The sequence below is a fragment of the Eubalaena glacialis genome, chromosome 12 (assembly GCF_028564815.1).
Source record: "Eubalaena glacialis isolate mEubGla1 chromosome 12, mEubGla1.1.hap2.+ XY, whole genome shotgun sequence".
Classification (NCBI taxonomy): domain Eukaryota; kingdom Metazoa; phylum Chordata; class Mammalia; order Artiodactyla; family Balaenidae; genus Eubalaena; species Eubalaena glacialis.
Window position 1 is genome coordinate 36,417,657 of NC_083727.1, and position 13,472 is coordinate 36,431,128.

The window sequence follows — 13,472 nt, forward strand, 5'->3', positions numbered from 1 at the left end:
ACTGCCAGATATTTCTCCAGCAAAGATGGATTTCTTTAGAATGAGCAGAGAGTTGCAACTTGGGGTCTGCAATCATGATGAACTACATGCAAAGCCCCTCAGGGCAAGGGAAGGAGAACACTTTTATAGAGGGGGAAAAAGGAAGTTGGGAGGGCTGTAGAAAACAGAGTCCATGGCTTTTCATTGGCTGAGTCCTTGCCAGGAAAGAAGAGGATTCTTTCTTTTTCCTGTTGGGCTCTGTTTTTGTCAAAGGGCATGAGAGCTTCCCGTTCTGGTCTCCCATCTCTATTTAATTGAGGTTTCTGTTTATCTTTTTTTTTTACAGAATTGAATGTGCATTCAGTACTCCAGTTACAATTAGTATCTAGAAATTTACATTTGCTAAAAGTTTAGGGTTAGAAAACCTCAGCTTACATCAGAAACATATTTCTGTAAGGACCAGTTGCTTCCAGAATATAACATTTTAACAAGCAGTTAAAGAGAATTATTAACAGAGTTTTAAAAAGCCTAAAGCAGCTTCTTCACATGAAAAATGTAAATAAAATTTACAATTGTAGAATCATAAAATTGGAAGAATCCACAAGAGATTGCTTGGTTTTGACACATGATAAATAAGTTCACATTTTAAATCAGCATTCATTTTAGGATATGAGTTAATATGTGCATCACTTTTACCTCTGCTCTCTATTTTATTAAAATACTATGCTATCCAGAGTAGAGTCATGATTTGCTTGCCAAACTTTTGCAAAGCAGGTACTCTCTTAGCAAACAAATAGCAGACATGTTTTTCTGTTTAGGTAAATGTTAATAATCACAGCTGGTTTGGTAATTCAGTTATTTGGCAAAGACATTATAAACTACTTGAAAAGAAACCATCTGGCTTGCAGTTGTAAAACTGAAACCAATTAAAACACTTAAATGGCATTTTGTTTTTCATTTTAATCTGTAAAAATATATTTTGCAAGTTCTAATAAGTGGTTGATATTTCTCTATTACTTTTATAATATGAATCTGACTCTCAAATAACTTTTAAGTTCAACAAAGCTGTTTCTATAATTACTTTATTGGGACACCTGGTAAGCTAAATGATAAAGAATATAAAATATAAATGCATTGATACACATAGACACAAATAATGTAATACACAGAATTTATCTGTATCAGACCTGATAAAATAGAACAACAGATACCGCTTCACAAGAACTGATTGGTTAGGTATAGACTAAGAACCTGAAAATTCAGTTAAGGGACTATCTCTGTGAAAGAAAGAAAGGAAAGGAAGAAAGGAAGAAAGGAAGGGAGAGAGAGAGAGAGGAAGGAAGTGAGGAAGGAAGAGAGGAAGGAAGGAAGGAAGGGAGGAAGGGAGGAAGGAAGAAAGAAAGAGAGGAAGGAAGAGAGGGAGGGGGAGGGAGGAAGGAAGGAAGAGAAGAAGGAAGAAAGAAAGAGAGGGAGGGGGAGGGAGGAAGGAAGGAAGGAAAGAAGAAAAGAAAGAAAGAAAGAAAGAGGGAAAAAACAGAACTCAAAGATTGTAATCAGAAATATACATTTTTCCCCACCCACTCTCCCTTAAAATTTATTCAGTGATATGAGCTCTTCACTTTGCCTCTGGAATAAAGCACAAGTAGCCCATGACTGTTCTTCTCACTTTCAGATAATAAAAAGAACTATGACCACTCCGGGTTTGGGTCTATAATCAAAGCCTGGATTTGGTACTTAGAACATCCAGTCTCATGCTACAGTCAAAGTATCCGACCACATTTAAAATTAGAGCTACTTCCAGTCCCCCAGATGGAGCTTGTAGGCCTGTTATAAGCAAGAAGCCAGTAAAGCAGGGAGGGATACTAATTTTGTATCTTTTTATCTCTGATTCTTCCCTTTAGGTCTCTCCTACACCTCCATCTTGCTAACCATGATTTTTGAACCTTCCCTCCAGAGGCAATGTGAGAGGAAGGACAGTGGATGAGCTGGGGGCAGAAAAATTCTTACTTGACTGCCACTGTCTTAACTTGCCTTCTCTTTCTCAAGGGCTGGCAGATGTTCAAAGTCAACACTTTCTCCTCCGGGGAATTTTTATATTTGTTTGAAATGCCCTAGCCTACCCTCTCCCCATTCCAGGTGGTCTCTGATCTGCAGTTCCCCTGACTGGGGCAAATGCGCTCCATTTCAGTGGTTGCTTACTTCTCTGCCATAATGAGTATGGTGATTCACCTCTAACTTCTCCTTTTGAGGCTTGTTTGGCCTCTCATGGATGTTCCTTGTACAGTATCTAATAAAGCACCTGCTCAGGTCTCTCTCTCTCTTAACCTCATACAATGTGCGGAAAACACTCAGGCATCCTTAACCCCACATACCTAATATAATGTGACTTTTATTGCAGCCAACCACTCCCTTACCCTCTTTATTTCCCTGTGACTCCCTAACTGCGGGGCCATAGCTTAGCCTTTTTGAGTAATCCTGTTAGAAATCCTCTCTCTCAAGATGAAGAGGGAATCATAATTTTGTTCAAAAAAATCCTTTTCACTAATCTCCTCTCCCTCTCTGCTTTCTTTACTATCTATATTTCCAATGAGAGTAAGCAGTTTTCAGAGTCAAGACATCCTTTTACAGACACTTCCTTTGAAAAATTTCATCTTGGCCTGGCATCTCACTTTAAAATCTCATAACCCATTACATTCTAATGTTTCAATTAAATTTTCTCTTTAACATCTGGCCTCAATAGTGGTGGTTTCTTTTTTTCTTTTTTTTCTTTTTCATAATAATCCCTTGCCAGAGCAAATATTTAAATGTTGTACAGACACAATATTTCCACCTTTAAATTAATAGCACCGTTACAAATATTTGACACCTGATACAAATCATCATTTTTTCTATAATCTCTATTAGATTTTACAGAATGAGGAATAAAAGGTTAATAAAATAAAAGTGATTGGTTTCTTTTTGGAGTGGCTATTGCCACTGATGGCCTGGTATCCCTGTCATCATCCTTTGAAAAACAGTCCCATATCTTGACCACAGAGGTTATCATGTGACCCAGGCTGGATCACTTATAATTTGCTTTAGTTGTGGCCACAGGGATTGGTCCAGGGATGGGTATGTGTGGCGAGGTGAGCCAGTCAGAGTTCTTCCCAAGGATTTTTTTGCTAGAGATGATAAGAATCTTTCTTTCCTCCCTGATTGTGAAGCTCAAAGTCTGAGACCCCAGAACTTCCCGCAGCCATGTCTCTAAAACCCAGAAAGAAGCACAGATTAGAGGGAGAGAGTTTCTGACATCCCTCAGGCTATCCTAGCTCCTGATATCTTCCTTTATGTGGTCTATCCCAGCATCTTTCCTATAAATTTCCTTTTTCACTTAAGCTAGTTTGAGAGCTGTTTCTATCACTTTTAATCAAACACAATAGATTCTTGATTATTAATTTCACAAAGTGTATATGGTATCTGGGATCTTAAAGTGTTTAAACCCAAATAAATAGGATTAAGCTCAATTTTAAAGGCATAGACTACCATTAATACTAAAAGTAGCTACAATTATTCTAAAGGCATGGACAAAGAATAAAACTAGACATTCCACTATTAAACATTCAAAGGAATGAAAATGACAGTAACAATGAAAAACAATAAGCATATTTTTTCAATTTCTTGATTTTTGTGAGATCTAAGTGACTGATGCTCCTGTTTCTTTTAGGTCTTTGGGGGGATTAAAGGTCAATGTAGCAACTCAGATAAACTAATTAATAGTTAATGAGAGCATTGTTTTCAATTATAAAATATATATAGTAGGAAGAAAAATATGTAAATGTCTTCTCAACAAAAACAAAAACATAAGAGGACATAAAGAGCATTAATTACCTAAATCCAAATATTTAAAAAATATATATCTGCTATTACCTGTTTGTTACTCTTCTCATTCAAAAAAAGACTTGAAGTTGCAAAGGAGCAAGCACTTGTTTTCCAAACTTCCAACAATTTGAACACTCTTTTCAAAGAGCCTCAAAAATACTTAAGACACACTGTGTTCATGGAATCATCTTATGAATAATTTCTCCATTATTACTTGCTTCTGGATTCAGATACTTTTCATAGAAAGAGTAAAAGGTGAAGTCCATTTAATTCTCTCAGAATTTAGAAACATTATCACATAAGCAATATAGTTTCATATTTAAATAGCAAGCTGAACTGAATTATATTTCTCATTTTGCTATTAAATGAATTTTAGATTGTGAGCCTAGAAACAGGTTCACGTAGAGTGAAGATCAAGAGTTCACAGGATGAACCTCCTACAGTAATGGAAATAAAAACAAAAATAAACAAATGGGACTTGATGAAACTTAAAACCTTTTGCACAGCAAAGGAAACTATAAGCAAGACAAAAAGACAACCCTCAGAATGGGAGAAAATATTTGCAAACGAATCAACGGACAAAGGATTAATCTCCAAAATATATAAACAGCTCATGCAGCTCAATATTAAAAAAACAAGCAACCCAATCAAAAAATGGGCAGAAGACCTAAATAGACAGTTCTCCAAACAAGACATACAGATGGCCAAGAGGCATATGAAAAGATGCTCAACATCACTAATTATTAGAGAAATGCAAATCAAAACCACAATGAAGTATCACCTCACACCAGTTAGAATGGGCATCATCAGAAAATCTACAAACAACAAATGCTGGAGAGGGTGTGGAGAAAAGGGAACCCTCTTGCACTGTTGGTGGGAATGTAAATTGATACAGCCACTATGGAGAACAGTATGGAGGTTCCTTAAAAAACTAAAAATAGAATTACCACATGACCCAGCAATCCCACTCCTGGGCACACACCCAGAGAAAACCATAATTCAAAAAGACACATGCACCCCAAGTGTTCATTGCAGCACTATTTACGATAGCCAGGACATGGAAGCAACCTAAATGCCCATCAACAGACGAATGGATAAAGAAGATGTGGTACATATATACAATGCAATATTACTCAGCCATAAAAAGGAACGAAATTGGGTCATTTGTAGAGATGTGGATGGACCTATAGACTGTCAGACAGAGTGAAGTAAGTCAGAAAGAGAAGAACAAATATTGTATATTAACGTATATATGTGGAATCCAGAAAAATGGTACAGATGAACCGGTTTGCAAGGCAGAAATAGAGACACAGATGTAGAGAACAAACGTATGGACACCAAGGGGGGGAAAGCAGGGAGGGGGGTGGTGGTGGGATGAATTGGGAGATTGAGATTGACATATATACACTAATATGTATAAAATAGATAACTAATAAGCTGCTGTATTAAAAAAATAAAATAAAATTCAAAAAAAAGAGTTCATAGGATGAGTAACTTATCTGTGATTTAGGGTGCCAAATTAATTTTCTCCTAACTACTTTTCATTAGTTCATTTACTCACTCACTTACTCATCACATATTAATTGGATTTTTTTATTTAATGAGTGTACAATAAGAAATTTTCCATGTCGTTCCATGATCACATACAGGAAATGACCAGGCAAACTCAGGATATACATTAAAATGTGGGCATGGCTCCAGTGCAAGTGTGTGTGTGTGTGTCCAGGGAAAATGTAACAGGATTGCAGAGGAGGGAGACCTAAATTTAACTCGGTTGAGGTGGGATTAGAAAATTGAAGAAAGCTACACAGAAGAAGTAACATTTGATTTGAGAAATGAATTCAATTTTCAGTTTAGGCATGAAAAGCTTATGGCTTGTGCAGAAGTGGTTTTAGTGACCAAACTACTTTTTAGGAGTCGCCATAGTTATATTTACATAGTTAGCAGGAAGGATGCTGGATTCTGGTTGGAGGGGGATAGTTCAATGTAAATAGTAAGTATTCAGTATAGGCTGAGTGGAAGGTGGTTGCCAGCTGAGCCACTTGAAGTCTACCAGGACTTCATAAAACATGTGGGGCTTCTTAATGGGGAGCTTACATTTCTTAATGCATTGTTTAATTTTTTAAATTATATTTTATGTTAATTATGTTAATTATAAATGGATATTCTTGAAGTGCTAATTTGTCCAAATATACTGCTAAAATTAAAAAGTATTTTTATTAGACATTTATTTTAAAGTAGTTTATTTTTGGAAAGAAGACAATAGTTTGCCAGAATCTTATCATTATAAAGTAGCTTTTGTTGTTAAATAGAAAAAAAGTCCTTAAATCAAATATAATAATTTATCTTTTAAATTTACATTTTCTCTTTGTAAAGCAAAACATTCAGAACAGAAGAAACTTCAAACTCTATTGTCAAACAAACATGTATCTATTACCTTTCATATGTTTCTCATAATCCTTTTAACTATCCGAGACAATTGTCAAAGCTATTTATATTTAAACAGGGTTTTGCTTCCTTCTAGTTTGAGTTCTCCATCTATTTGCTCCTAAAGTGAAATGGTGAATTTGTGACATCAAAACCCGATCTAGGGCAACCATTTATTATTGTGGTCAATTACGATTTTATGATCTCACTGTAAGAAATAAGGGAAAAAATGCACAAAAGAGAGTATTTGTACAAATTGTTCTAACAGTAGTAAAAAATTATTCTCATAGCAAAAGAAAATAGTAGCTAACATGGTTGCTTCTTTATTATAGTCCTCAGTTTCTACATTCATAGAAATATAAAACATCCTCTTTTTAAAAATTAGCACCATCACTTTTTTAAAGACCATATTCTTAAATACGTGCAAATATATGCAACTTGTATGAAAATCACCATGTAATGTTCCCATTTGATCAGATTAAATATTGAAGTTTGTGGGGGGACAGCGAGAGGCAAGAAAGGAGGTGAGTTGGTCATATCTCCCAGAACTCTGAACCACATTTTTGGCATCTAAAACAAAGACAAACGTATTATCCATTGCTGCAGTACTTTGCTAGGAATGTACCTTATGCACAAGGGTCATATATTTGTATTTTTCTCTATTGTAATGGATTAAGTTTGAATCCCATAGCACTATGATATTTGTATTTACAAATAGAAACCATATTTATTCTGAATACATTTGTAACTAAGTACACAATTTACAGCTTTATCACTTGTTTTATGAGTCCATTTGGCTTGGCACAGAAAAAAAAATAATTAAGTCTGTGGATTGCAGGGCCTGGTGTTTATTTATGCAGAAACTGCCTATTTATTAACATTAAGCATCTCCCATTTGGTCTCAAAGAGATGTATAGCTACATGGAAACAGAACAGCTTTCAGTAGATGATTGCACAACTACAGATGCTTTTTTCCGACACTGTCACAGCTGAGGAGGTCCAACCAAATGAAAAACAGTTCTGATGAAGTGAGAAACAGAAAAGCGGTACCATGCAAACGTTATTACATAATAAAATGCAGGCCAGCACACATTTTTTTAACTCTCTTTATTAAATTTATGTGAATCAAGAGGAAAGGGTGAAAAGTATATTTACTGATGATAAAAATTATTCTCTGGATAATTTCAGTCATCTCATTTAAAACTTATTCTTTATAAGTTTTTAGTTTTCCCTGCTTCCTTTTAGCTCTCTATCATCTACTCCAAAGTTAAACTTTTTGGATTTAAAAAAGAAATAGAATTTGCAGGTGGTATGTTCCTGAACAGCCAGTCTAATATCGTGATGTTACAAAACACTTAAATGAAAATTAGTAGGCTGTCCTCACTAATCCTAGCCTTAATATGTTTTCAGATGATTCATCTTAACCTGTTTCAATAGCCATGTTAGTGTGTGTGTCTATCCTGCTTCACTGGGAACGATGCCAGCCAGAAAATGAATTAATCATGGGATGTGTTATGATGCTATCCCTGAAAGATTTCTAGCCTAAGCTATACACACAGCATTATACCACAGGGAACCAGGCACCCCAATGGATTCTTACAGTACATGCAGATGTGTTTTTCTGATTATGCATAGCTAGAAATATTGCTTATCCTTCTGATGTGCTAATATAGAGACAGATACAAATATTAGAATCAGTAATTGTAAAACATATATAAATGGATTAAGTGTATTCATTTCATGCTACCAAAAGCATTTTTTCTCCACTACTTTGTATGTATGCATAATTGTATACGTGTTTCTGTGTGTATATATACAAAGTTTTGCCATGTATTCTACTGTTTTAGTTAAAGTAATTATCTCTAAGCATATTTCCTCATATTCAATTAGTGTACCTATACTGGGATCAAAAATAATTTTTGTTCTTTTCATTTTCATTAACATTCATTAAGTGCTTATTATTTGCCAGGAAAGTGTGTTGAATGTTTAACATATATTATCTCACTTAATCATTACAATAACCTTATGAAGGTGGTATTTTTATGTCTGTTTCACCAATGAGGAAATTGTGCACCTGAGAAACTGGAGAATATGTGAGACAACTGATTAGTTAAAAAGTAGGGAAGCCAAAATTCAAATTCAGGCTCTAGTTCCAAAGCCATTGCTCTTAACCAGTATTTCTTTCAAGTCAGCTAACCAATCAACTAACTCAATATATTAGCACAAAAGGGATATAAAAAGGATTCCAATTAAGTATGTTTCATTAAAAGATTGTAATAAATGAATAGAACACATTCATTTTAACTAAATGCAGTAGGAGGGAATGTATTGCTCTACTGAGTCTCCAGCCCTAAATGTCTTCCTGCTCCCTCACACCAACATTCAAAAATATTTGAGAGAAATTTAAATCTATCATAGGGTCTGAGCTACTTTGATGCTTTACATTCCTATAGCATTTCTTTAAATATTATTAATTATTTAAATTTCTATGGCATTGTTATTTGCTCAAGTTAAAGTCACCCAAGAATGCTTTGCATACTGTTCCTTCAAGAGATTGCATCACACAATTTCTGTACAGTGAGTTCTATTCTTCTGTCATATATTTCCCCTTTTGCCTTTTGTACTCTCTTCGGAGGTACATCCAAAGATAGAGAAGATAGGAATGGAATGAAAAGGGTCGATTACCATAAACTTCAGAGAAAGCAGAATAAAATATTATCAAAGTTTGTTATTTGTTTGGATTTACTGGTCATCTGTAGTGTTGTTTCCAGCATAACCATTTCTAGTTCTTTTCCAGAGGGAGTAAAAGAAAATGAAGCCAGCATTTATTTTAATATAAGTAAATCCAGAGTCAGCCCTTCACATAGGCAAGTAATATTTGAAGCTCCGATCTACTGGACTTGTTAAAGTTCCCATCATCATTCCTTTTTATTAGACAACAAAAGTAGGTGTGATCTTCACCCAGCATATATAAACAGGTCAATAAAACATACTTTGATGCTACAGCCAATGAGATTGTTTTTGACAGAGTAAGATAGAGTCAATTCCTTTTTCAAAATGTGGGAAATCAGCTAAATAGTACTGAACTTGTGAGTCTTCTTCTTTCTTCCTCTACTCCAAGTGAATCTATATAACCCTTTTCTCAAGGACAGGGAGAAATCATGCAAAGAGAGAGAGCAGTGCAAAGAAAGAAGGTTAAATTTCATAGCAGATATTTTCCAACTTGAGTGTTGGAGAAGAGTAAAAATATTTTTATGTTGTAATTTTGCACATATATTTTCTGTAGCAATCTGGGAACAATAGTAGCTTCAGTCATAAAAATGCACTTAAATGTGACTGATATTGAACTCCAAGCAATAGCAGATCAAGGGATTATGAATTCTTTACAGTAACTATAAAATCATGATAAAATAATGTAATCATTCTGACATTGTCTAGCCTGAGACACACTGTTGAAACTAAAAGAGAAAGAGTACATGACTTGGAGGCAGTATGATAAATGAAGGGTGGAATCTAGACAAGAGTAGGACAGAGCTTTCTCATAACACATCCAAACAAAAGTCTCATCATTTCATGGGAATGAAAAATTAAAAGTTAATACAAATTTGTACTATCAAAATTACAAGTGTTTGTACCCTTTGAACTGGGCTACTAATTATAGGAGTTGACATATATACATGGTTATCCACTGTGGTATTCCTGAAACAACAAAAGATTGGAAACAAACCACATTTCCATCAAAGGGCACTCATTTTCTGTATGCATACAGTAGAATACTAGTAGCTATAAGAAATAGTAAGGAATCTCTCTATGCACTGTCTTAGTCAACTTGGGCTGCTATAACAAAATGCCACAGACTGGATGGCTTAAACAATAGACATTTGTTTCTCACAGTTTTGGAAGCTGCGAAGTCCAAGATCAAGGTGCCAGCAGATTCGGCTCTTGGTGAGAGCCCTTTTCCTGGCCTGTAGACAGCCATCTTTTAGCTGTATCCTCACAAGGTGGAGAGAGAGAGTGACCTCTGGTCTTTCCGCTTCTTACTAGGACACTATCCATTATGCAAGCTCCACCCTCATAACCTCATCTAAATCTAATTACCCCCAAAGGCTCCACCTCCAAATATCATCACATTGGGGGTTAGAGCTTCAACATATGAAACAGGGGGCACAACATTCAGTCCCTAGCAGGACTAGATAAGGAAAGCTTTCCAAGATCTATTAAGTGAAAAAAAGCAATGTGCAAAACCACTTTATAGACTGCTATGTGTTTAAAAGGTTGAGCAAAATTAGAATATACATTTTAGAAACTCAGAAAGCTTATACTGGAAACTAATAAAAGTATCTATCTATGGAGAAAGAGTGGGAACTGGAAAGATAAAGAATTGGAGTACTTAGTACTTTTTAATATCTAAATAATATAACTATTAAGTAACTATTTTATTTAAAAACAAAAGGGAAAGCCAGTATTGAAATTGGGCATTGCCTATAAATTGAAGTTGAATTTGTGACAAAATTCAACACCCATTAACGATACAACTCTCAATAAGCTAGAACTAAAAGGAAAATTCCTTCACCAGATAAAGACAGTCTAAAAAAATCTTATAGTTAATATAAACTTAATGGTGAAAAACTAAATTCTCCCCCACCCCAAGATCAGGAACAAACCAAGGGTGACCAATCTTACTCCTTCTAATAAATACTGTACTAAAAGTCTTAGGGAAATAAGGCAAGAAAAAGAAATTTAAAGAATACAAATATAAAAGGAAGAGGCAAAATTGTCTTTAGTCACAAATGAAATAATTGAGTATGTAGAAATTTATAAGGAATCAACAAAGAAAACTATGAGAATAAGTGCATTTAGTAAGGCTATAGGATATAAGTCCTATGAAACAAAATCAGAATATATAAAATCAATTGTATGAGTATATGCTATCAAAAAAATGGAAATTCAAAATTATAAAATATCATTTATAATAGTAGCATAACCATAAGATAGCTAGGATAAGGTTAGCAAAATATATAAAAGACCTGTACCTGAAAATTATAAAACACTGCTGAGAGAAATTAAAGAAATATGAAGTAAATGGATTGGCATGCCATATTTATTGACAGGAAGACTTACTACTGTTAAAATGTCAAATCTGCCCAAATTGGTCTATAGATTCAATGCACTCTCAACCAAAATACCAGCCAGCTTTTTGTAAAAATCAACAAACTAATTCTAAAATTCTTCTGACAACATAAAGGAACTAAACTAGTGGAGCCAAAACAATTTTTTAAAGGATCAACAAAGTTAAAAGATTTATTCTACCTGACTTCTACACTTACTATAAAACTCCAGTAATACAGACAGTGTGGTATTGATGTAAGATTAGACATATAGACCAATGAAACAGAATAAAGAATCTAGAAATAAATCCACATTTTATGGTCAATTGATTTTTTTGCAACGATTCCAAGGCAATTCAATGCAGAAAGGGTAATCTTTTCAAAATACAGTACTGCAACAATGGAATAGCCATATTTAAAAAAACAGTAAATAAGGGAGTCTTGACTCTTACCTCACACCATATATAAAATTAACTGGCAATGCTTCATAGGCCTATTATAAGAGCTAAAACTATATAACTCTTAGGAGAAAAGAGGAGAAACATTTGCTCTATTGGGCTAGGCAAAGACTTCTTAGATTGTACACAAAAAGGAGAACCATAAGATAAAAGATTGATAAATCAGACTTTATTGAAATTTTAAACTTCCGCTCTTTCAAAAATGTTGCTAAAAATAAATAAAAAGGCAAACCACAATAGGAAAAATTCAAAGGACTTATATCCAGAATACATAAAGACCCCTTACAACTCAGTAATAAGAAAACAAATAACTGAAGTGAAAGTGGACACAATATTTACACAAATATTTCACACAAAAAAATAATCACCAATATGCACACAAAACAATGCTCAACATCTTTATTCATCAGTGATAGCCTGGAGGTAGGGCTGGGATATTGATTACAAAGGGGCAAGAGAGAATGTGGGGGAGAACTGATGTGTTTTATGACTTCAATTAGAATGGTGGTTACATAGATGTGTAAGCATTTGTCAAAACCAACCAACTGTATGCTTCAAATAGGTATATTTGATTTTTTGTGAATTGTATTGCAAAATTTTGTTTTTAAAAAAACATTACAAAATAAGGAATCTATAATGTGAAGAGGGGGAGGAAGGGTAACCAAGGAGATAAGAGAAAACCCAGGAGAATGTGTGTATTGGACACCTCTTGAACATCACCTAAAATACTCTTGGCCACACCTCTTACTACAGCCACTGCAGCAGTGACCAGCTCTGTGCAGTCTTTGACCAGCTTTTCAAGTTGCAACCTGAAAGCTCCTCACTTCAGCCTGTGCTCTGGTCCTATAATTTCTAGCTTACTCTGGCACACTAAACCAGATTGGCACTAACAATTTCTCTACCCAAAAGTGTAAGGAAGTTAATGTTCATGGAGATATCTTGACCATTAAGGTATGACAGACAATGAACAAATGTAGTCAGTTTCAAAATGTATTACCTAAGCTCCCATAGAGATGGCCAACCTGATAATATATCTTTGTGTTAGCTTCTCCTCATTTTTTGTTTTATTCCTCTGGTTCCTCACTCCTTCCCTGGGATCATTTCACAATAAACTGCCTTCATACCAGCTCTGCTTCCAGGGAAACACAGGCATGATAGGAAGTCAAGTAATAATAAAACAACGATAATAGCTAAAAGGTATTATGTGCTTACTATGTGCTAGATACTACTTTAAGATTTGTATGTATATTAACTTATTTAAATCTAACAACAACCCCATTTTCTATATGACAGAACAGAAGCAGGAAAAAGGTAAGGAATGGACAGGAAAGTGGTCAACACTGACAAACGTCACTAAAAATTATGAAATTCAATGGATTTTACAAATAGACTATTATTGATGAACTTTATGGAACCAACTTCAGTGGAGTAATGAGAACAGAATTCAGATTTGAGGAGACATTTCTTTAACCTTAACTGAAGATCAATCCTCAGTTGTGCAGCAATATGAACATCATAACCTTTGGAGAAATAGTAAGAAATACTGTGGTGGATAAGCTTAACAAAGCCTTCATATCCACTCAGATTCTAAGCTTTTCTAAATGTTTTCCACACAGTGAATTTGATATCGAGAACTTGAGTT